The sequence below is a fragment of the Bos javanicus genome, chromosome 1 (assembly GCF_032452875.1).
Source record: "Bos javanicus breed banteng chromosome 1, ARS-OSU_banteng_1.0, whole genome shotgun sequence".
In the NCBI taxonomy this organism is placed as follows: domain Eukaryota; kingdom Metazoa; phylum Chordata; class Mammalia; order Artiodactyla; family Bovidae; genus Bos; species Bos javanicus.
This window is the reverse complement of record NC_083868.1, coordinates 47,873,482-47,895,772: the sequence shown is the minus strand read 5'-3', so window position 1 is coordinate 47,895,772 and position 22,291 is coordinate 47,873,482. Positions and strand designations below refer to the sequence as shown.

The window sequence follows — 22,291 nt, the reverse complement described above, 5'->3', positions numbered from 1 at the left end:
AAATATATAAACAGCTCATACAACTTAATATCAAAAAACAGAAACAACCCAATCAAAAAAGGGACAGAAGACCTACATAGACATTTTTCCAAAGAAGATGTACCTGTATCAACAGGCCCATGAAAAGATGCTCAACCTAATTATTGAGAAATGCAAATCAAAACCATGAGTTATCACCGGTTAGAATGATTATCATCAAAAGTGTACAGATAGAAAATACTTAAGAGGATATGGAGAAAAGCAAACCTTCTTACACTCTTGGTGGGACTGTAAATTAATACAGCCACTATGGAAAACAGCATGGAGCCACCTCAAAAAACTAAAAATAGAAATAGGATATGATCCATCAATTCCACCCCTGTATATATATGAAGAAAAATAAAAGCACTAATTTAAAAATATACATTCACTCCAATGTTCACAGCAGCAGTATTTATTACAGCCAAGATAAGGGAGCAATCCAAGTGCCCAACAATAGATGAATAGATAAAGACAATGTGATACTACATACACATATACATTTATACATAATAATATATATATATAATAGAATATTACTCATCCATGTAAAGCAATGTAATGTAATCCTACCATTACAGCAACACGGATGGAGCTAAAGAATATTATACTTAGTGAAGTACGTCAGAGAAACACAAATATTATATGATGTCACTTCTATGTGGAATCTAAAAAAAAGATAAAATGTGTATGCAAAATAGAAAGAGACTAACAGATATAGAAAATAAACTGGTGGTTACCAAAGAAGAGAGGGAAGGGGGAGGGACAGACAGAAGTATGGATTAAGAGATACAGATGACTATAAAATAGATAAGCCAAAAGGATGAATTATATAGGACTGGGATTTATAGCTATTATCTTATAATAACTTAATGGAGTATAATCTGTAAAAATACTGAATTACTATAGTGTTTTCCTGAAACATATAATTTTGAAGATTAAGTATATTTTCAGTAAAAATAAATGAATAAAATGTAAAAAATGTCAAAGAAAAACAAATATCATATGCTTTCATTTATATGTGTAATCTAAGAAACAAAACAAAATAGAAAGAGACTTAGAGATGCATATAAAAATGGGTGATGGCCTGAGAAAAGGGGCTTAGGAGATAAAATAGATGAAGGGAATAAAGAGTATAAACCTTCAGTTATAAAATATATTAGCCACAAGGATGTAATATACAGCATAAGGAGTTTTAAGTCAGCTTTTTCACTCTCCTCTTTCATCCTCATCAAGAGGCTCTTTAGTTCCTCTTCACTTTCTGCCATAAGTGTGGTATCATCTGCATATCTGAGGTTATTGATGTTTCTCCCAGCAATCTTGATTCCAGCCTGTGCTTCATATAGTCCAGCATTTTGCATGATTTACTCTGCATATAAGTAAAATAAGCAGGGTGACAATATACAGCCTTGAAGTACTCTTTTCTCAATTTTGAACTGGTCATTTGTTCTATGAATAGATCTAAATGTTGCTTCTTGATTATTTCATAATGTATGCAAATGTCAAATCTATTAAATCTTAAACTAATATTGTATATCAAATAATTTCAATAATAATAGTAAAAATGAAATGCATTTCTTTGTTTCCTTGCTTAAATAATATGCTCCATATTGGAGCATATTGGATCAGATATGCTCCATCTTGTAGCATTAAATACATTGTGTTATTTTCTGCATACATTTTTCTTACCCCTGCAGATCACAAACACAAATAAACAGCAACCATGTCCACTTGCCCCCTACAGTTTATCCTTTGTATCAAAACTGATATATATGAGTACAGAAGAAGCACTGAATATTTGTTGAAGAACTAATGAACATGGGAAATGATAGCAAATACTCTACATATTTTTATTCTAATGATAAACTGTTGACCTGTACTTCCTTAAGATATACTCTAAGTATTATTTTAAATGTACAAAGTGATCACTTGAAAAGATAGTAGACTATCATTGGTTGTAATGCTAACATTAATTTGAGGTTGATAAGGATATTAAAAGAGATGCATCCTTGATAAGAAAATCTATTTTGATTTCTGGTTTGTGAAAACAGACTGATATCTAACTAATAATTTAGGCCATTTGGTGACATCTATTTGCAACATCTCCCAAGAATTTCAAAGTTGAGTTAGTTTCTCTATATAGGGGTTTTAATTTTTAACCATTGTCCATTATATAAGATGAGACGAAGCCTGGAAGCCACGAGGTACTGTTTACAAAGTTATTGCCAGTTGGAGTTATATGTAATTACTGAAGGGGCTGGAGCAAGTTCTGATTTCATTTGATTTGATTTTAATTGGTTGTAGGGATCATTTCCATTTAAGCAATATTAAAACACTAAAGCCTGATATGTTTACAAACTCTTCTACATACACACTAAAATATGATCTTCAGTCTGAACATATGTTAACTCTAAAGCATTATCTCACTTTCTTTCATTTTTCACCAGATGTTTCACAGGTCTTGCTGTTTGGTCACTAAGTCGTGTCTGACTCTTTGTGACCCCATGGACTGCAGCATGCCAGGCCTCCCCATCCCTCACTAACTCATGGAATTTGCCCAAGTTCAAGTCTATTGAATCGGTGATGTCATTCAACCTTTTCATCCTCTGTTGCCCTCTTCTCCATCTGCCTTCAGTCTTTCGCAGCATCAGGGTTTTGTTTTTTTTTTTTTTTTTCCAGTGCGTCTGCTGTTCATATTAGGTGCCCAAAGTATTGGAGCTTCAGCTCCAATCCTTCCAATGAATATTCAAAGTTGATTTCCTTTAGGATTGACTGGTTTGATGTCCTTGCTGTCCAAGAGACTCTCAAGAATCTTCTCCAGCACCACAGTTCAAAAGCATCAATTCTTCAGTGCTTTGCCTTCTTTATGGTCAAAATTCACATCTGCACATGACTACTGGAAGTAGCCCAGTAATCTCATGTGTCTTAATTTTGTTTAAAATTAGGGTCTAGTTTTTGGTTCATATTAAATGAAAAGGTCTTGCTTCTATGCACAGGCTATTGAAAATTCATGGAAATAGTAAATAAAATATAAAAGGAGAGATGTGCTTCCACTTAAGACATAGAAAGCTCTCAGACCGTCATCCTGAACATAAAAAAAAAAAATAGATAAACCAAACAATCTACACAAATCATAATTTTTCTTAGGCTTAGAGGAAAATTTTTAAATCTTATATATTAAAGGGTGAAATCCATCCTATTGGATGGAGAAGTCATACATTTTTTAAGAGCATCAAGGAAAGAGGTGATTACCATAAATGTGGATAAAACAAAACCAGCTGATACTGTCATAAAAATTTTAAAAGGTCAAGTGTGGGCTAGCATATCAATGTAGCATAACCGGGAGATCCAGAAACAAAGACAGTTCTAATAAATATAAAGATATTTTAATAGACCTCCACCAGTGCTTACCAGAAAGACTGGGAGTAAGATATGGGACTGAGGAGAAATACCACTTGGTGTCAGAAATGCAGGCTATGATTGGGAACCACTGGAAGACAGGCGTGATATCTTACCTGCTTCTCTAGAGATTTCCCTCACAGGAAGTAAAGGTTTCAAACTGATGGTGCAGGAATAGCAAAACATTTCACTCACAGCTTTCATACAAAATCCATTGCCTCTGTTGGAATGGAAAAAATGAAATTTGCTTGCCTCTGGAAGATGGGTAGAAAGCACTTCCAATTAACAACACAAGCAAGAATTCATTGCTAATAAAGTAAGGTAAAGAAAAAAGAGAACCCTCTATCCCTGGGCCCAATAATATGAATCAGTACCAAGAAGAGATCTGCTACTGCTAATGAGGAGGCAAAAAAAAAAAAAAATCCCTACTACCTAAAATCAATCACAGGTCAGAGAGTTAAGTTGCAGAGAGGGGTGAGACAGCTGAGGTATCCATAACCTTAGGCATATGCACATAGAACCTGCCTAAAACAGTCTGATACAAGATAATAAGGACTTGTGTGGACTAAGCAGCAGAAGTCTGTCATCCACCAGAGGGAAGAATTACAGAGAAAGCTCCACTCCAAGATACCATATATGCAGTAACCTGTGAAAATGAGAGTGGAGTAGGAACCCTAAGAAAAGGTCTCTAGCACTTTAAGCCCCATTCAAGCATAAGGTAACAGCAGCCAGCAGCAACTGTCCTCTGTGATGGCCTGACAGAAGAAGAGGTGTACCCCAGTACAACTACGAGTCCTCTCGTTTCCTACTATTTTTCCCCACACATTATCAGTTGCTAAGTAAAAAATTTTATGAGATACTCAAAAAGAGGAAGATAATAAACACATTTATAAAAAGAAGTTAATCAATAAAAGTAGATTCAGAGATTATGCAGATGCTAGCAGTATCAGAGAGAGTACAAAATAATTATGATTAATATGACAGCAGATCCAGTGGGAAAGGTGAACAATATGCATGAAAACATGGAGCATTTTAGTAAAGAGGTAGAAACTACACAAAAAGCCAAAAGGAAGTGCTAGGTGAAATTTAATACCATAAATAAAGAATTCCTGTGATGAACTCAAGAACACACTGGGTATAACTGAGAAAAACAAAGCAAATTTAAATATATGTTGACAGAAATTATCTACAGTGAGAATAAGAAAAGTGATAGTGCAGTCGCTCACTCGTGTCCAGTTTTTTGAGACCCCATAGACAGTAGCCTACCAGGCTCCTCCATCAATGGGATTTTCCAGCCAAGAATACTAGAGTGGGTTGCCATTGCCTTCTCCAGGAGATCTTCCCAACCCAGGGATTGAACCCAGGTCTCCCATATTGTAGGCAGACACTTTACAGTCTGAGCCACCAGGGAAGTCAACAAAAGAAAATAACAATAAATAAAATAAAAGCAGAGTATCCAAGCATTGTGGATAATAAATAATAGACTATCATCTGTGTATCTGGATAAAAAAAGAGAGAGTGAGGTACAACAAAAATTTGATGAATAAATTGCCAAGAAATTTCCAAAATTAAAATACAGTTTCAAGAAACTCAGAAATCAAAGTAGCACAAATACATTTTTTTAAAGTGACTGACACATAATAGAAAAAATGTTGATAAACGAATAAAGAAAATAACTGGAAAGCTAACAAAGAAAAAAGAAACATTATATAAAGGGGAAAACAACAACAACAACAACAACAAAATGTAACAGATTCCTCAGGAACTATAAATTGTAATATAAGGAATGACATTTTTGAAGCATTGGGAAAAAGAAACAATCGAAAGTTCTGTACGCTCTAAAAATATGTTTCTAAATTGTTTCAGATCAGATCAGTCGCTCAGTCCTGTCTGACTCTTTGCGACCCCAGGAATCGCAGCACACCAGGCCTCCCTGTCCATCACCAACTCCCGGAGTTCACTGAGACTCACGTCCATCTAGTCAGTGATGCCATCCAGCCATCTCATCCTCTGTCGTCCCCTTCTCCTCTTGCCCCCAATCCCTCGCAGCATCAGAGTCTTCTCCAATGAGTCAACTCTTCACATGAGGTGGCCAAAGTACTAGAGTTTCAGCTTTAGCATCATTCCTTCCAAAGAAATCCCAGGGCTGATCTCCTTCAGAATGGACTGGTGGGATCTCCTTGCAGTCCAAGGGACTCTCAAGAGTCTTCTCCAACACCACAGTTCAAAAGCATCAATTCTTCGGCACTCAGCCTTCTTCACAGTCCAACTCTCACATCCATACATGACCACAGGAAAAACCATAGCCTTGACTAGACGAACCCTTGTTGGCAAAGTAATGTCTCCGCTTTTGAATATGCTATCTAGGTTGGTCATAACTTTCCTTCCAAGGAGTAAACGTCTTTTAATTTCATGGCTGCAGTCACCATCTGCAGTGATTTTGGAGCCCAGAAAAATAAAGTCTGACACTGTTTCCACTGTTTCTCCATCTATTTCCCATGAAGTGATGGGACCAGATGCCATGATCTTAGTTTTCTAAATGTTGAGCTATAAGCCAACTTTTTCACTCTCTTCTTTCACTTTCATCAAGAGGCTTTTGTGTTCTTCTTCACTTTCTGCCATAAGGGTGGTGTCATCTGCATATCTGAGGTTATTGATATTTCTCCTGGCAATCTTGATTCCAGCTTGTGCTTCTTCCAGTCCAGCGTTTCTCATGATGTACTCTGCATATAAGTTAAATAAGCAGGGTGACAATATACAGCCTTGACGAACTCCTTTTCCTATTTGGAACCAGTCTGTTGTTCCATGTCCAGTTCTAACTGTTGCTTCCTGACCTGCATACAAATTTCTCAAGAGGCAGATCAGGTGGTCTGGTATTCCCATCTCTTTCAGAATTGTCCACAGTTTATTGTGATCCACACAGTCAAAGGCTTGGGCATAGTCAATATAGCAGAAATAGATGTTTTTCTGAAACTCTCTTGCTTCTTCCATGATCCAGCAGATGTTGGCAATTTGATCTCTGGTTCCTCTGCCTTTTCTAAAACCAGCTTGAACATCTGGAAGTTCATGGTTCACGTATTGCTGAAGCCTGGCTTGGAGAATTTTGAGCATTACTTTATTAGCGTGTGAGATGAATGCAATTATGCGGTAGTTTGAGCATTCTTTGGCATTGCCTTTCTTTGGGATTGGAATGAAAACTGACCTTTTCCAGTGCTGTGGCTACTGTTGAGTTTTCCAAATTTCTGGCGTATTGAGTGCAGCACTTTCACAGCATCATCTTTCAGGATTTGGATTAGCTCAACTGGAATTCTATCACCTCCACTAGCTTTGTTCGTAGTGATGCTTTCTAAGGCCCACTTGACTTCACATTGCAGGATGTCTGACTCTAGGTCAGTTCTATTGATATTTTTGGTTTTTTTTTTTTTGTTCGTTTTCCTTGTCACTGATTTTTGCCATAATTTTCACCATTTCTGAACTCTGTTTACTTCAAATTTTATTTGAACCTTTATTGATTTTCAGGGTTTCTTTCTTTTTTCCTTTTTTTTTTAAGAAAGACATGAAAAATTACTTTCTTCTTCTCTAATATAAATATTAATATTTCTTCATCTTTATTTAGTGCTATTAATTAGCCTTTAATTCCTAATTTGATGGAAACTTAAAATTTTAATATAATTTTTCATTTTCAGTGTAGTTAGAAATACTTCCCTGAATTTCTATTAGACTACTACTTTGATCTATGTTTTATTCAGAACTTTTTTTTATTTTATTTCCATATTTTTGAGGATATTCTAGAGATCTTTCCCTTATGTTGTTATTGATTTTTATTTTAATAACATGTGTCAGAGAATATATTTGGCATAACTTGAAGTATTTTAAATATATTGAGAATTTATTATAAATGTATTTAGTCTCCACGTACTTAGAGATTTTCCTGTTATCCTATTACTGATTCCTACTGTGGTCAAACACCAGTTCTAACATGATTTCAATTCATTCTAGGACCAGAATATAATCTATCTTGGTACATATACTGTGAAAGCTTAAAAATACTGTATATTTTTCTGTTGCTGGTTGGAGTGTTCTGCAAATGTAGATTAGATTCTGTTTCTGATGGTGTTAAGGAATTCTTTGTATCTTTGCTTACTTTCTGTCTAGTTGTTTTATCATTTGGTAATAAAGTGCTGAAGTATCTAATTATAATTGGACATTTGTCTTTGTTTTGTCAGTTCTATCAGCTTTTGTTTAACATTTTTTGAAGCTTTTTTTGGTGTGTAAACACTTAGGATTGCTCTGTCTTCGTGTTGATTGGCACATCATTTTTCAATGTGCCTCTTTGTCTCTAGAAATTGTGTTGCTCTGAAGTCTATTTATCTGATAACAATAAAGCTATCCTTGCTTTCCTTTGGCTAATATTTGTGTGATATATCATTTCTATTCTTTCACTTTTAATTTACCTTTGTTACTATATTTTTTTTCTAATTTTATTTTATTTTTAAACTTTACATAATTGTATTAGTTTTGCCAAATATCAAAATGAATCCGCCACATGTATACATGTGTTCCCCATCCCGAACCCTCCTCCCTCCTCCCTCCCCATACCATCCCTCTGGGCCGTCCCAGTGCACCAGCCCCAAGCATCCAGCATCGTGCATCGAACCTGGACTGGCAACTCGTTTCCTACATGATATTTTACATGTTTCATTGCCATTCTCCCAAATCTTCCCACCCTCTTATATGTTACTATATTTTAACTGAGTTTCTTATAGATGGCAAATAGCTAGATCATGCTTTTATCCATTCTCCCAATCTCTCCTTTAATTAATGTACTTAAACCATTTACATTGAATATGACATTGATATCTTATGGCTCTGTCAATTATCTGGGGGGAATTTTACAAGATTTAAACTAATAAATCCTCTATATTCACTCATGGAGGCATCAATTCTGACTCTCACCATACTTTTTGTACATACATATTTTCATCGGGTATAATTTTCTATCTGAAGGACATTTCTTAAAATTGTTTTGTAGTATAGGTCTGATAGTGATAATTTCTTTCATTTTTTGCATGTTGAAAAAACCTTAATTCCTCCTTTTTTATCAAATGAAAATTTTGCTGGGTAACTAATTCTATTTTGACAAGCTTTTGTTTCTGCAGAACCTTTCTCCTTTGTATTCCTTTCTTCATGAAGTCTTCTTTTCCAATTGCTTGTAAAGTTTTCTCCTCATCTCTTGTTTCAAGCCATTTATGATAAGGCTTGTATTGTTTTCTTCACGTTTCTTTTGTTTGGGGAACACTGAGGACCTTCTATCTGTGAGTTTCATTACATTTGGACACATTTCATTCATTATTTCTTTAAATATTTTTTTGTCCCCTGCCTTTTTAAACTTTTGTTTCTGTTGTTCAGTAGCTCAGTCATATCCAACTCTCCATGATCCCATGGACTGCAATACACCAGGCTTCCCTATCCTTCACTATCTCCTATAGTTTGCTCAGATTCATATCCATTGAGTCAGTGATGCTCTCTCATTCTCTGCTGCCCCCTTCTCCTCCTGCCCTCAATCTTTCCCAGCAACAGAGTATTTTCCAACAAGTTGGCTCTTTGCATTAGGTGGCCAAAGTACTGGAACTTCAGCATCAGTCTTTCCCATGATTATTCAGAGTTGATTTTCTTTAGGAGTGACCGGTTTGATTTCCTTGCAGTCTCTGGAGAAGGGACTTTCAAGAGTCCTCTCCCCACCACAATTCAAAAGCATGTAATCTTCAGCACTTAGCCTTCTTTATGGTCCAACTCTCATATCCATACATGCTGCTGCTGCTGCTGCTAATTTGCTTCAGTCGTGTCCAACTCTGTCTGACCCCATAGACGGCCATCTACCAGGCTCCCCCGTCCCTGGGATTCTCCAGGCAAGAACACTGGAGTGGGTTGCCATTTCCTTCTCCAATGCATGAAAGTGAAGTCGGGTAGTCATGTCCGACTCTTAAGTGACCCCATGGACTGCAGCCTACCACGCTCCTCCTTCTATGGATTTTCCAGGCTAGAGTACTGGAGTGGGGTGCCATTGCCTTCTCCGCATCCATACATGACTACTATCATTTTGACTTTACAGACCTTGTCATCAAACAGATGTCTTTTTTAAGTCCCTCTTAACTTTAGGGACTCCAATTACACATAGATTATGCTGCTTAAAGTTTTCCTACTCTTAACTGGTATTCTGTTCATTATCAAATTCTCTTACTTTTTCTTTTGCTAAAATTTCTATCTCTGTGTATTAAAGTTCACTAATTCTTCTGCAATTTCTAATCCACCATTAATCCCATTCTTATCAGAGAGTAGTTCTTATCTTGTTGTAGGAATTCAGAGACAAGACATGTAGGTCAGGAAAGTAAAGGGAGATTTTATTAAGCAACAGCTTGCTCTCAAGGGGAGAGGGGGCAGATTCAGGTAACTAGCTGCCCTGAGTTTTTTTGGCAAGCTGGTTATATGGGGTGTGAAAATGAATGGGTGAATATTCATTGAGGAGGAGGGATTTGGGAACATAATTCCTAATTTTCATCCCAGCTCCACCTTTCCTAGGGAAGGAAGGCTTTTTGTCCTTATTTAGTCTTAATCAGAAGTGTCATGATACAGATACATGATGGGTACTTCTTATCTGCAAGGCTAATTTTATTGCAATGATGGCATAATGAGGAAAAGGTTATATTTAAATACAGGAGATTCCTACCTTTCCCACCTTTTTTTGTCTGCCTCCAGGACTCTTGTTACCCCAAGATGTGTGGTTTCCTATCCATCCAGAGGTTCATGCTTTTCCTTGCCTACCCAACAATCCCTGTTGTTCACAAGATGTATGGTTTCCTGCCACCTGACCTGTGCCCACATTTCTCTGCTCATATCTAGCAATCTGCCTGCCCTAACACTATCTAGTATATTTTTTCTACAATGTATCAGGTATTTTAGTTTTCATCTCTAGAAATTTAATTTTTAAATAACTTTCCTACTCTTAACTTCTTGAACATATGAAATACAGTTAAAGTAAATTTAAATTTCTCTCTGCTAAAGCTAACATTTTCGCCCCAGAGGGTCTGTTTTAATTGACTGTTTCTTCACATGTCAAGTAATTTCTTATAGGATACCGTATCTCATTAATTTATTTTATAGGTGATACATAGTTCACATTTCAATAAATATTTTGATCTTTGTTCTGGGATAAAGTTGGATTTCTTGGAAATAGCTCCATTCTTTCATTCCAGGTTTAAAATGTGTTAAGTGGGACTGGAACAGTGCTCAGGTTAGTACTAATCATTCCCCTCACCTGAGACATTTCCATTCTGTGTACCCTATTCAATTTTCCCTGAACTATGAAGCTTTCCAATATGCCTGGCAGGATTAACACTATTCCTGTCACTGTGAAAGCATCATGGGATGTTCATTTTATTCTCTTATGTGTTTCTTTTTCCAGTCTTAAATAACTCCTTCACACAGATGTATAACATCAGTACTGGGTTGAATACCTGAGAAGGACTTTGTGTTGACCTCTGGAATTCTCTCTCTGTGCAGCCTCTTCCTGTATTGTATTCTGGTTTTCAAACTTGAGACACCCTGTTTTCATCACCTCAGTGAATGTTCAGGCTCTGCATAAGTTCTCTCTGGATCGAGGCCTGAAAATCTTCTCAATGGAGTAAAGCTCAGACAATCCCGATGTACACCTCACTTTTTTCATACTAATCAAGGATCACAGTTCTTCCCTGATCACTGTCTTGAAAACAACTGGTTAACATATTTTGTCTGATTTTCATCTATTTCAAGTAAAAGGGTGAATTTCATCTCCATTACTCCATTTTTGGGGGGAAGCAAAAATTAATGGTGTCTTTAAAGCTAGAAGAAGTACATGCTCCTTTGTTATAATTTCCCTATATTTTTATGTTATTTTGTGAATTACAAGCTATTTTACAAGGTCATTAAAGTAATAAGTCAACTTTAATTAGGAGATAGAGCTTGAATGCTCAAGTCTGCGTTACCACTGTTGGTAGGAATAATAAAATAAGAATCATCAAAACAACATCATGTTGTCATTATTTAATGACTGATGGGACCATGACAGCATCTCGGATGCTAGAAAACATGAATATTCATTCAATTACTTTGAATCACATTGTGACATCAGAAAGAAGCTTCAAGGGTATGCTCTTTCCCGTCTTCTGACTTCAGGGCAGACAGTAATGTCAAAATATTACCATATTGTGATAGGAAGCTCACCTGTTTCTTTCTCCCTTTGAAATTATCATCAAGTTCTAGAAAGGGTTGTAGTCATCACACTCAAGATTTGGCTACTGAACTTGTGAACAGAATATTAGGAAATAAGCTAAAGAAATTAATAAGCAGTCAACAAGTTCAGAAGCTGTTATATCAGACTACTTTAACTACTGTTTCATTAACAGCATTTCTCACTAGGGTATTAAAACGTGTTCAAAGAGTTCTCTTTTTAAAGTGAATAAGCAGTTCACCTTCATGAGGAGATACGAGAAAACACAGAGTTCCTCTCTCTGAGTCTGTCTGTCTCCATCTGCTTCTCTTTGTCTGTCTGTCTGTCTTTCTGAATGGCCTAGTTCAGTTTCAGCAGCATTTCAGTGGGGGTGGGGAGAGGACTGCTATACAAACAAGTTACCTACAGTGTTCATAAAAATAATTATTAAGCTTTTTTACAGATATCAAACCAAATATTTCATTAAAATATAGGATTTTTATTCTTAGTGACTACAAAGATATATACCTCTCTGTGTTAGGTGGACAAATGGTCTGCTAAATAGATGTATACACTAATCTCCATAACAGAGATTATACTACCCCATATGGCAAAAGCGATTTGGCCAATGTTATTAAATTAAGGAACTTGATGGGGGAGTTTATCCTGGATTATCTGGTGGAGCTCAGTGTAATCACAAGAGTCCAATTAAGTGAACAGACGAAAGCAGGAGAGCCAGAGTCCGAGAAGGAGCTATGACAGTGTTAGCAGAACTTGGAATAATATAAATACTGGAAGAAAAAAGGCCACAAGACAGAAAATGTAGGCATTCCCTAGAAGCTGGAAAAAGAGAGAAATTAATTTCCTCCTAGAACCTCCAGAAGGAAGGCAATGCTCCCGGCACCATGAACTTAGTCCAGTGAGACTGATTTTAGACCTTTGACCTCCAGAGCTGCAAAAACATAAATATGTGTTGTTTTCACCCCATACACTGTAGTAATTTGTTACAGCAGCAACAAGAAATTATACTCTGTAATGAAGCAGCACTTGGGCTCTGCCTTAGAGTTATCTGTGTAAAATAGGCTTTCTCCGATATGCTACAAGCCTTTTGAGGTCAGGTATGTTGCATAACATAGTGGCTTTTATCATGTGTGTTCCAAATATAAAATAATCTCACCATCAATCAGATCCATGCAATGAAAGGTCCCCAATAAATAACAATCCTATGATGCTGGGAAAGATTGGGGGCAGGAGGAGAAAGGGACGACAGAGGATAAGATGGTTGGATGGCATCACCGACTTAATGGACATGGGTTTGGGTGGACTCTGGGAGTTGGTGATGGACAAGGAGGCCTGGTGTGCTGCGGTTCATGGGGTTGCAAAGAGTCTGACATGACTGAGTGACTGAACTGAACTGAATGACTGAAAAATCTAGTAAATGAGAATATATCCAGTACTAGGTATTAACTTTATTTTCTGAACTTATCTTTCTAAAAGTTTGGCTTTGGATTGAACCTATAGTCTTGATCAAATAAAAACAATAGCAAAAAATTGAATGTGTTAAATATCTATGGCAGGATATTATCATTTAGGTGGCTTTAATGGGAAGAAGTAAATATGTTCTTTTCCCCATGCCTTTTCAGTATTAAAAGTCAGAATTTAAGGTTTGTCTTTTTCCTTGTGTAACCACATTGAGTGACCAATCTTCCATAATATTAAAGAAATCTAGTGAGATTATGGAGAAGGAAATGGCAACCCACTCCAGTATTCTTTCCTGGAAATGTGGTGAGAAATGTTTGTATCTATCTTTGGGGAGAGGCCAAAACAAACGAATCACACTGGGTCTGAGATAGGATGCTGAAATCCCTGTGATTATACCTTGTAAAATACCCAATTAAAAATGGAAAATTCATTGTTAGGAGAATTCTTCTTCTTATGGAGTAAATGATAAAGTCTTTTTTCTCTGACTCAGGAGATAATGTGTTCTGCCAGCACCCATGAAACTATGGCAAGCCAATTTGTTAGAGTGCCAGTAGAAAAACTCTCAGATCCTACACATCCAACTGTGTTTACAACATTCAACTGAGCTGTATTTTCATTAGTAAATTAAGGATTCTCATAGTCATTGGTTTCATTTAGATATAAACTTTCATGCTTTTATGTTTACTGTTTTAGATACTAAGTCCTGTCCAACTCTTTTGCAACCCATGGACTGTAGCCCACCAGGCTCCTCTGTCCTTGGAATTTCCCAGGCTAAAATACTGGAGTGAGTTGCCATTTCTTTCTCCAGGGGATCTTCCCTACCCAGGGATCGAACACTCATCTCCTGCATTGCAGGAGCCACCAGGAAAGCATATACTATGACACAAACAGAATAAACATGTAGACTGACTCAGTAATTGTCAAAATGTGTTCTTTGTCCCATTTTCATGAGAACCTCCAGGTGTATCTGTTAAATATATGTGTGTGTGTATATATATATATATATATATATATATAAATGTGTGTATGTGTATATTAATATATATTACACACACATACACGCCTCTCTGGGTCAGAGTCCACTTACTGTAATAGAATTTTTGATAGTAGGGTACAGGGATCTACAGTTTAAAAAATCTGCTCAGGCTATTCTAGAGCAAACTCTAATGTCTGTTAGCCACTGAATTATAGCATCTATATGGATGAAAAGTAATGTACAGCAACACATTTCCCTTTCCAGTTGTATTGTTACTTGGGTTTTTTAAGTTAAAGGTTGTGGTTTATTGGGAAGCATTTCTTGGACAGAAGGGTTTGTTTAGAAAAATATAGATTAGTGAGAAGGAATTATCAGCTCTCTAGCTCTGTCAAAACAAACACTAGGCATCACACTTAGGAGAATTCTTTCAAGTTCTAAGCAGTCTGTGATAATACTGTCATCACTTTATATTTTTAGGTTTGCAAGTTCAGCTCTTAAAAGGATGATTTTAGTGTTTAGGGAGTTTTTTTTAAAGCCATTGTTTATTCAATCTGCAGTGGGCACAGGTTTCTACCCATCAATGTTGCTGACTTGTCCACTTGATTGAGAGGCTCAAAAAGTAACATTTCAGCAACAGGAATATATAAGTGAAAATGAAAAGTGAAAGCGTTTCTCACTCTGTCATGTCTGAGTCTTTCTGACCCATGGACTGTAGCCTACCACGCTCCTCTGTCCATGGAATTCTCCAGGCATGAATACTGGAGAGAGTAGCCATTCCTTTCTCCAGGGGATCTTCCTGATCCAGGAATTGAACCTAGTTCTCCCACATTTTTGCAGGCAGATTCTTTACCATTTGAGCCACCAGGGAATATTCTCTGTATATCAATTACTTAGTTGTTTTTTTTATTTGCTTATAAAATTGAAACTATAAAGTTATTGCAACAGAGTGGAAAGAGTGTCACTATGAATTAAATCCTGACTCTCTTCTTGTTCTGAGATCTTAAATGAATAAAAAGATAATTGAGTCCAGAATTACATAATTATAATTAAAATACATGACCTATAGAGCCTACCTGTTTCATAGGCCTCAATAATTATCATATTCCCATTTTAATGAACTATGTGATAAAGTTCATATATGTTAAAAATGATGAGGTTCAAAATTACTAAATTATTACAAAATCTATAATTTGAATAATATTTAAAGCAACATATACCTAAATATATGTATACAATTAGACACCATCATCATGAACATTAATTCATATCACTACATGGAAAATGGAAAACAAACCTTCCCACGTATGCAGACACACATTGAAAGATTATTTTTAGATCTAATTTCTCTCCAAGGATAATTTCAGGATAAAAATTATCCAGGGCTTTTCAGAGGGATATAAAACATCAACCAATTTGGTAATACTCCTCCACATCCATAGCTTTTCAAAATAATTTCCTTTAAGTTCTAAAACAGTAGTTATTTTACTGCTTTGCATTTTTCTTACTCTGCTGCTAAGCTGCTGCTGCTAAGTCACTTCAGTCGTGTCCGACTCTGTGTGACCCAATAGACGGCAGCCCACCAGGCTCCCCCGTCCCTGGGATTCTCCAGGCAAGAACACTGGAGTGGGTTGTCATTTCCTTCTCCAATGCATGAAAGTGAAAAGTGAAAGTGAGGTCGCTCAGTCCTGTCCGACTCTTAGCAACCCCAGGGACTGTACCCTATCAGGCTCCTCCGTCCATGGGATTTTCCAGGCAAGAGTACCGGAGTGGGTTGCCATTGCCTACTCTGACTTGGACAAAAATGGTACCTAGATTTTATTTTTGGCTACTATACGCAATGTTCTCTGTTTCTATAAACCTCAGTTCAGAAAGTTTTAAGGGAGACAAAATTTCAGATCAATTTTTAAAACTTAAAGAAATAGATTAGGTATGATAATTTATTGATAGATTTATAATCTTTCCTATCTCTGTGAACATCTTAATTTAGGTGTTAAACGTTTAGTAAAATGTTTGTGTGCCTGTCCAAAATGTTCACTAAAAATAACTATTTTTCTTTTAAAAAAAGGCAATGTGTTACAAATTTGTAATCAGTCTATGAGTCAGGGAATTAAGATAATGATACAAGTTCATGTTCACATGTAAAAGTCTGCCTCAGATAACCAGGAAATATGCATTGTCTATTCTGTGATCCATAGAGGCAGATACTGGATACAGGTCGATTCTTTGCATCCGTATGCACTGTAGCCCACTAGGCTTCTCTGTTCATGGAATTTTCTAGGCAAAAGTACGGGAGTGGGTTGCCATGCCATTCTCCGGGGGATCTTCCCCACCCAGGGATCGAACCTAGGTCTCCCACATTGCAGGCAGATTCTTTACCATTTGAGCTGCCCAGGAAGCTGCTCAGATATGGGTAGGATATAGGATATAGGTACTATAGCATATAGGTACCGTATCAATTAGGATTAGGTTTGAAAGGAAGGAAGGAAGCAAAGAGAGAATAAAGAATCTCACATTAAAAGACATCCAGAGGTCTGTTCTCTGCTGATGGGTGGGTTGGGTGGGGCTCTGTGCTTCAGGCCCTCTACCAAGTCTCATCTCTATTCTGCCGTCTTTAGCCTGTGTCTTCCACCTCTTCTTGGTTTGATGTGTCATTATATTAAGAAAGGAGAAAGAGTTTTTCCTCTCTATGTAGGAAACGTCCCTTAATGCCACTTTACATGTCTGCTTATTTTTACTGGAGGAATTTAAACTACTGGCTACACCTAGTTATTAAGCAGTGGGAGAGCAGAAAAGTGATTTTTATTTTAGATGACAATGTGACCCACTAATAAGAAATGTATTACTACTGGGGAAGGGAATAGTTAATATAGGATGTGTCTATTAAAACATTTCCTATAAATATTAAGTGAAAATATTGGAAAGAGAAGAGAAGGAGGTAATATGTATACATTTTCTTGTGGAGGACCTTTTAATATTTTGAGGAATTTCTGTCAGAATTATCTTTCTAGCTACTGGAAATTTTATTTGCCTGCTGGAAAGAAGTACCTTATCTCACTTAAAAGCAAACAACAACAATAAAAATGCCCTTTGAAAAGCTTTAAATTTTCCATTTCTTGAAAGTGGAAATGTGGGCTGTCACCAACTGATTGATATATTACGGACATTATCTGGAATAAACTGTTTGTTATCACCTTAGCTAAACATCTAGATGTGAAACCTAAACAGTATATTATCTAGGATAATAAATTATAAAACTTTGTTTCTTGATCTAAATTTGTCTCAGATAACCTATTTGAACTCACTTTATAAAGCTGGAAAATAAGGAAGTAACTTGGTACAACTCCAAACAAAATCATGGCCTCCTGAAACTGATAACTTTCTCTCTCATGTTGAATTTTTAGTAACAACTGTTTCTTGGCCTGTTTTCTCAATATTCCTCTCCTCTCCCCCTGTGTCCCTTCCCCTTCTCTGTGCTGTGTTTAGTTGGTCAGTTGTGTCCAACTCTTTGTGACCCCATGAGCTGCAGGCTTCCAGGCTTCTCTGTACATGGGGATTCTCTAGGTATAACTCTTCTCTAATGACATGTATTTTATTTCTGGTAAATATCATGAAAAAGAATAGAGATATTACTCTTCTGATATTCAGCGAAAACAGTACTGAGCAAATGAAGACTATGCCAAGCTATGTGCCATGTGACAATACAGTCTGAAGAAACTTCAGAAAGCAAAACAGTATGGAGTAACAAAAGGGAATGTATAATCTACACTTTATTTTATGTAATGAAAGTCAGTGAAAAATATGTTTATGTGCTGGTGAGAGAGACCTAAAATCACAGTTGATTAAAACACTGATGTTTATTTCTCCCCCATGTAAAATGAAGACAGGATGTAGTAGATTAGGGGCGGTACAGAGGTTCTGCAATGTCAAGTGAGTGAGTGAAGTCGCTCAGTCATGTCCGACTCTTTGCGACCCCCTGAACTGTAGCCTACCAGGCTCCTCCATCCGTGGGATTTTCCAGGCAAGAATACTGGAGTGGGTTGCCATTTCCTTCTGCAGGGGATCTTCCCTACCCAGGGATTGAACCTGGGTCTCCTGCATTTTAGACAGACGCTTTACCGTCTGAGCCACCAGGGAAGTCTGCAATGTCAAGAATGTCCCCAAATCCTCTTCCTTCTTTGTCTCCCCACCTATAGCATTATGTGCCTTTCTCTGCAGTTTCCTCATATTTGCACTGGATGAAGTTCCACCCTGTCCCATCATATTCTCACTGCAAGTAGAAGAAGATGAAATGAGTACAGACAGAAAGGAAATTGCTGGTTGAAGCAACCTAAATTTGGGGGCTTTGCTGGAAGCCCCACTGCATCACTTTTTATCATGTAAAAAGCACTGACTGAGCCAAAGCATTAGTCACATGCCTACCCCTGTTTCAAACAGAGGCCTAGAAATATACTTTCAGTTGGTTACATCACTCCTCATGAAAGCAGTATCTTATCTTTAAGTGTGAAGAGGAGACTGGACACTGAAATTATGGCTAAGAGGTTCAGTCACAGTATCAATTCACGAAAACTTCCAAGAAATATGTGGTACTTATAGCAAGCCCAGAATTTGCCAGGCTAAACTGTCTCCACAGCTCTAATAAATCTGCTGGTAAATGGTCAGACTGTTGGCCCTCAGTGGGGATTTAAGTCCACTTCAGTGTTTGCTTCCCTTGTAGCTCAGGGCTGCCCTTGTAGCTCAGTCGGTAAAGAATCTGCCTGCAAAAGGAGACCTGGGTTCGATTCCTGGGTCAAAAAGATCCCCTGGAGAAGGAAATGGCAACCCACTTCAGTATTCTTGCCTGGAGAATCCATGGACAGAGGAGCCTGGCAGGTTCCCAGTCCATGGGGTCGCAAGAGTTGGACATGACTTAGCAACTAAACCACCACCACAGTATTTGCAGCTTTGTGTAGACAGTAAGGAGATAGCACGAAAAAGAAAACATCTATCAAGGAACTGGAAGATTTTCCTCCTGGAGAATTTCTCTCTGAACCTTTCTAGAGAAATAAATACTGAAATCAATTCTCTCTTCTTGAGTAAAGAATAGCAAAGAACATTATTTTTACAGGAAAGAAAATTGCCTGAGACTCTGGAATACATTGGGCACTTTCCTAAGACATGTCAGGTTCAACTGAACTTCTTGGAGTATTACTCAGCCATTAAAAAGAATACATTTGAATCAGTTCTAATGAGGTGGATGAAACTGGAGCCTATTATACAGAGTGAAGTAAGCCAGCAGGAACAACACCAATACAGTATACTAACGCATATATATGGAATTTAGAAAGATGGTAACAATAATCCAGTGTACGAGACAGCAAAAGAGACACTGATGTATAGAACAGTCTTATGGACTCTGTGGGAGAGGGAGAGGGTGGGAAGATTTGGGAGAATGGCATTGAAACATGTAAAATATCATGTAAGAAACGAGTTGCCAGTCCAGGTTCGATGCACGATACTGGATGCTTGGGGCTAGTGCACTGGGACGGCCCAGAGGGATGGTATGGGGAGGGAGGAAGGAGGAGGGTTCAGGAGGGGGAACACATGTATACCTGTGGCAGATTCATTTTGATATTTGGCAAAACTAATACAATTATGTAAAGTTTAAAAATAAAATTAAATTAAAAAAAATATTACAAGAGAAAAAAAAAAAAAAAAGACTTGTCAGGTTCAACTGAACTTCTCTGTGCAATCCCAAATCATAATCCCAGTGCTTGCTTCAGCACCACATATACTAAATCATAATTCCAAACCAAAATCTTCTCTAGTGATTTTGTCTACTGATAACTACTAATGACAATCAAAATTCCTTCCCAAAAACAATTTTCAGCAGATGTGCGGTTAATTTTCTTTACTAGAATCAGACTGTAATAAATAATGATACTCACTGTTTCCATAGAAACCGAGTTTTCAAAATGAGACCTGATTGTGATCATAGCTTACTAACAGGGTCATTGAACTTTTAAAAATGGCTTTCCTAATTCTAACAGTAACCATGGAATAAATAAACTGTCAAATATAAATTGAATTTATAATTTTTCTCTGTTGAAATGTATGGAAAAACAAACAAAAAATCACAAGTGGATTCTTTTAAGAGAAATTAAGTCAATATTTATTTGTTCTTACGTCTGATTACAAGTGACATAATATGTTTTTTAAATTTAAGTACAGTTAATTTGCAATATTGTGTTAGTTTTAGATGTATAGTAGGGTGATTTGGGGTTGTTTCATAGACTATAATAATAGGTTTTAAATACTTTAAAAATCACAAATTCAATATGATATCAATGCTTGTTTTTTTTTTTAAGATAAAAATCAATATTTAACCATCAGTGGCAAATCACTCACCTCTTTTCACAGTAATCAGAGAGAAAAAGAACATACAATGTATTTTAACCTGTGCCACAGGATAAAGTAAATAAAATTTGGGAATTTAGGCAATTATATTACTGTAATCTCTCTATTTATTTATGAATGAATTAGTTATTCACAAGACACATATGTTTATTCCATATCTACTATGTACTGGGTCTCTCAGTTGTTGTTCAGAATCACTCTGCTTCTGCTAAGTCACTCAGTTGTGTCCAACTCTGTGTGACCCTGTGCACTGCCCCCACCAGGCTCCTCTGTCCATGGAATTCTCCAGGCAAGAATACTACAGTGGGTTGTCATACACTCCTGCAGGGGATCTTCCCAACACAGGTATCCAAACTGGGTCTCCTACACTGCAGGAAGATTTTTTACAACTGACCTACCAGAAAAGTGTCATAGGTTAAAGAAAACATTGTCAGCATCAACATTATCTGTTTATCTTTCTTCATAAGAAATTTTTGCCTCCATTTCTTCCTTTCCTTCTATCAGCAATATAAGCCAGCAGTATAAAATGACACATAGTGCGGAACTGAATGTAATCTAGTGTCAACACTCATGATACAACCAATTTAGATTTTAGAAAATTACGACAGGTCAATATGAACTGAAGTTATGTGGGAGTTGATAGATGAAGTTGATCAATTTTAAATGGCTTTCAATTCAGTTCAGTTCAGTCGCTTAGTCATGTCCGACTCTTTGCAACCCCATGAATCACAGCACGCCAGGCCTCTCTGTCCATCACCAACTCCTGGAGTTCACTCAGACTCATGTCCATCGAGTCAGTGATGCCATCCAGCCATCCCATCCTCTGTCGTCCCCTTCTCCTCCTGCCCCCAATTCCTCCTAGCATCAGAGTCTTTTCCAATGAGTCAACTCTTCACATGAGGTAGCCAAAGTACTGGAGTTTCAGCTTTAGCATCATTCCTTCCAAAGAAATCCCAGGGCTGATCTCCTTCAGAATGGACTGGTTGGATCTCCTTGCAGTCCAAGGGACTCTCAAGAGTCTTCTCCAACACCACAATTCAAAAGCATCAATTCTTCAGCACTCAGCCTTCTTCACAGTCCAACTCTCACATCCATACATGACCACAGGAAGAACCATAGCCTTGACTAGACGAACATTTGTTGGCAAAGTAATGTCTCTGCTTTTGAATATGATATCTAGGTGGGTCATAACTTTCCTTCCAAGGAGTAAGCATCCTTTAATTTCACGGCTGCAGTCACCATCTACAGTGATTTTGGAGCCCAGAAAAATAAAGTCTGACACTGTTTCCACCGTTTCCCCATCTATTTGCCATGAAGTGATGGGACCGGATGCCATGATCTTCGTTTTCTGAATGTTGAGCTTTAAGCCAACTTTTTCACTCTCCACTTTCACTTTCATCAAGAGGCTTTTGAGTTCCTCTTCCCTTTCTGCCATAAGGGTGGTGTCATCTGCATATCTGAGGTTATTGATATTTCTCCTGGCAATCTTGATTCCAGCTTGTGTTTCTTCCAGTCCAGCGTTTCTCATTATGTACTCTGCATATAAGTTAAATAAGCAGGGTGACAATATACAGCCTTGACGTACTCCTTTTCCTATTTGGAACCAGTCTGTTGTTCCATGTCCAGTTCTAACTGTTGCTTTCTGACCTGCATACAGATTTCTCAAGAGGCAGATCAGGTGGTCTGGTATTCCCATCTCTTTCAGAATTGTCCACAGTTTATTGTGATCCACACAGTCAAAGGCTTTGGCATAGTCAATAAAGCAGAAAAAGATGTTT

General features: G+C 37.2%; 1 non-coding gene across 1 annotated transcript; it reads right to left on the bottom strand.

Annotated features, from left to right (window-relative positions):
• Positions 1 to 18,182: 18,182 nt before the first annotated feature.
• Positions 18,183 to 18,254, bottom strand: TRNAF-AAA (transfer RNA phenylalanine (anticodon AAA)). Its single transcript has one exon. It is a non-coding gene; the product is annotated as a tRNA-Phe (tRNA).
• Between the last annotated feature and the right edge of the window lie 4,037 nt (positions 18,255 to 22,291).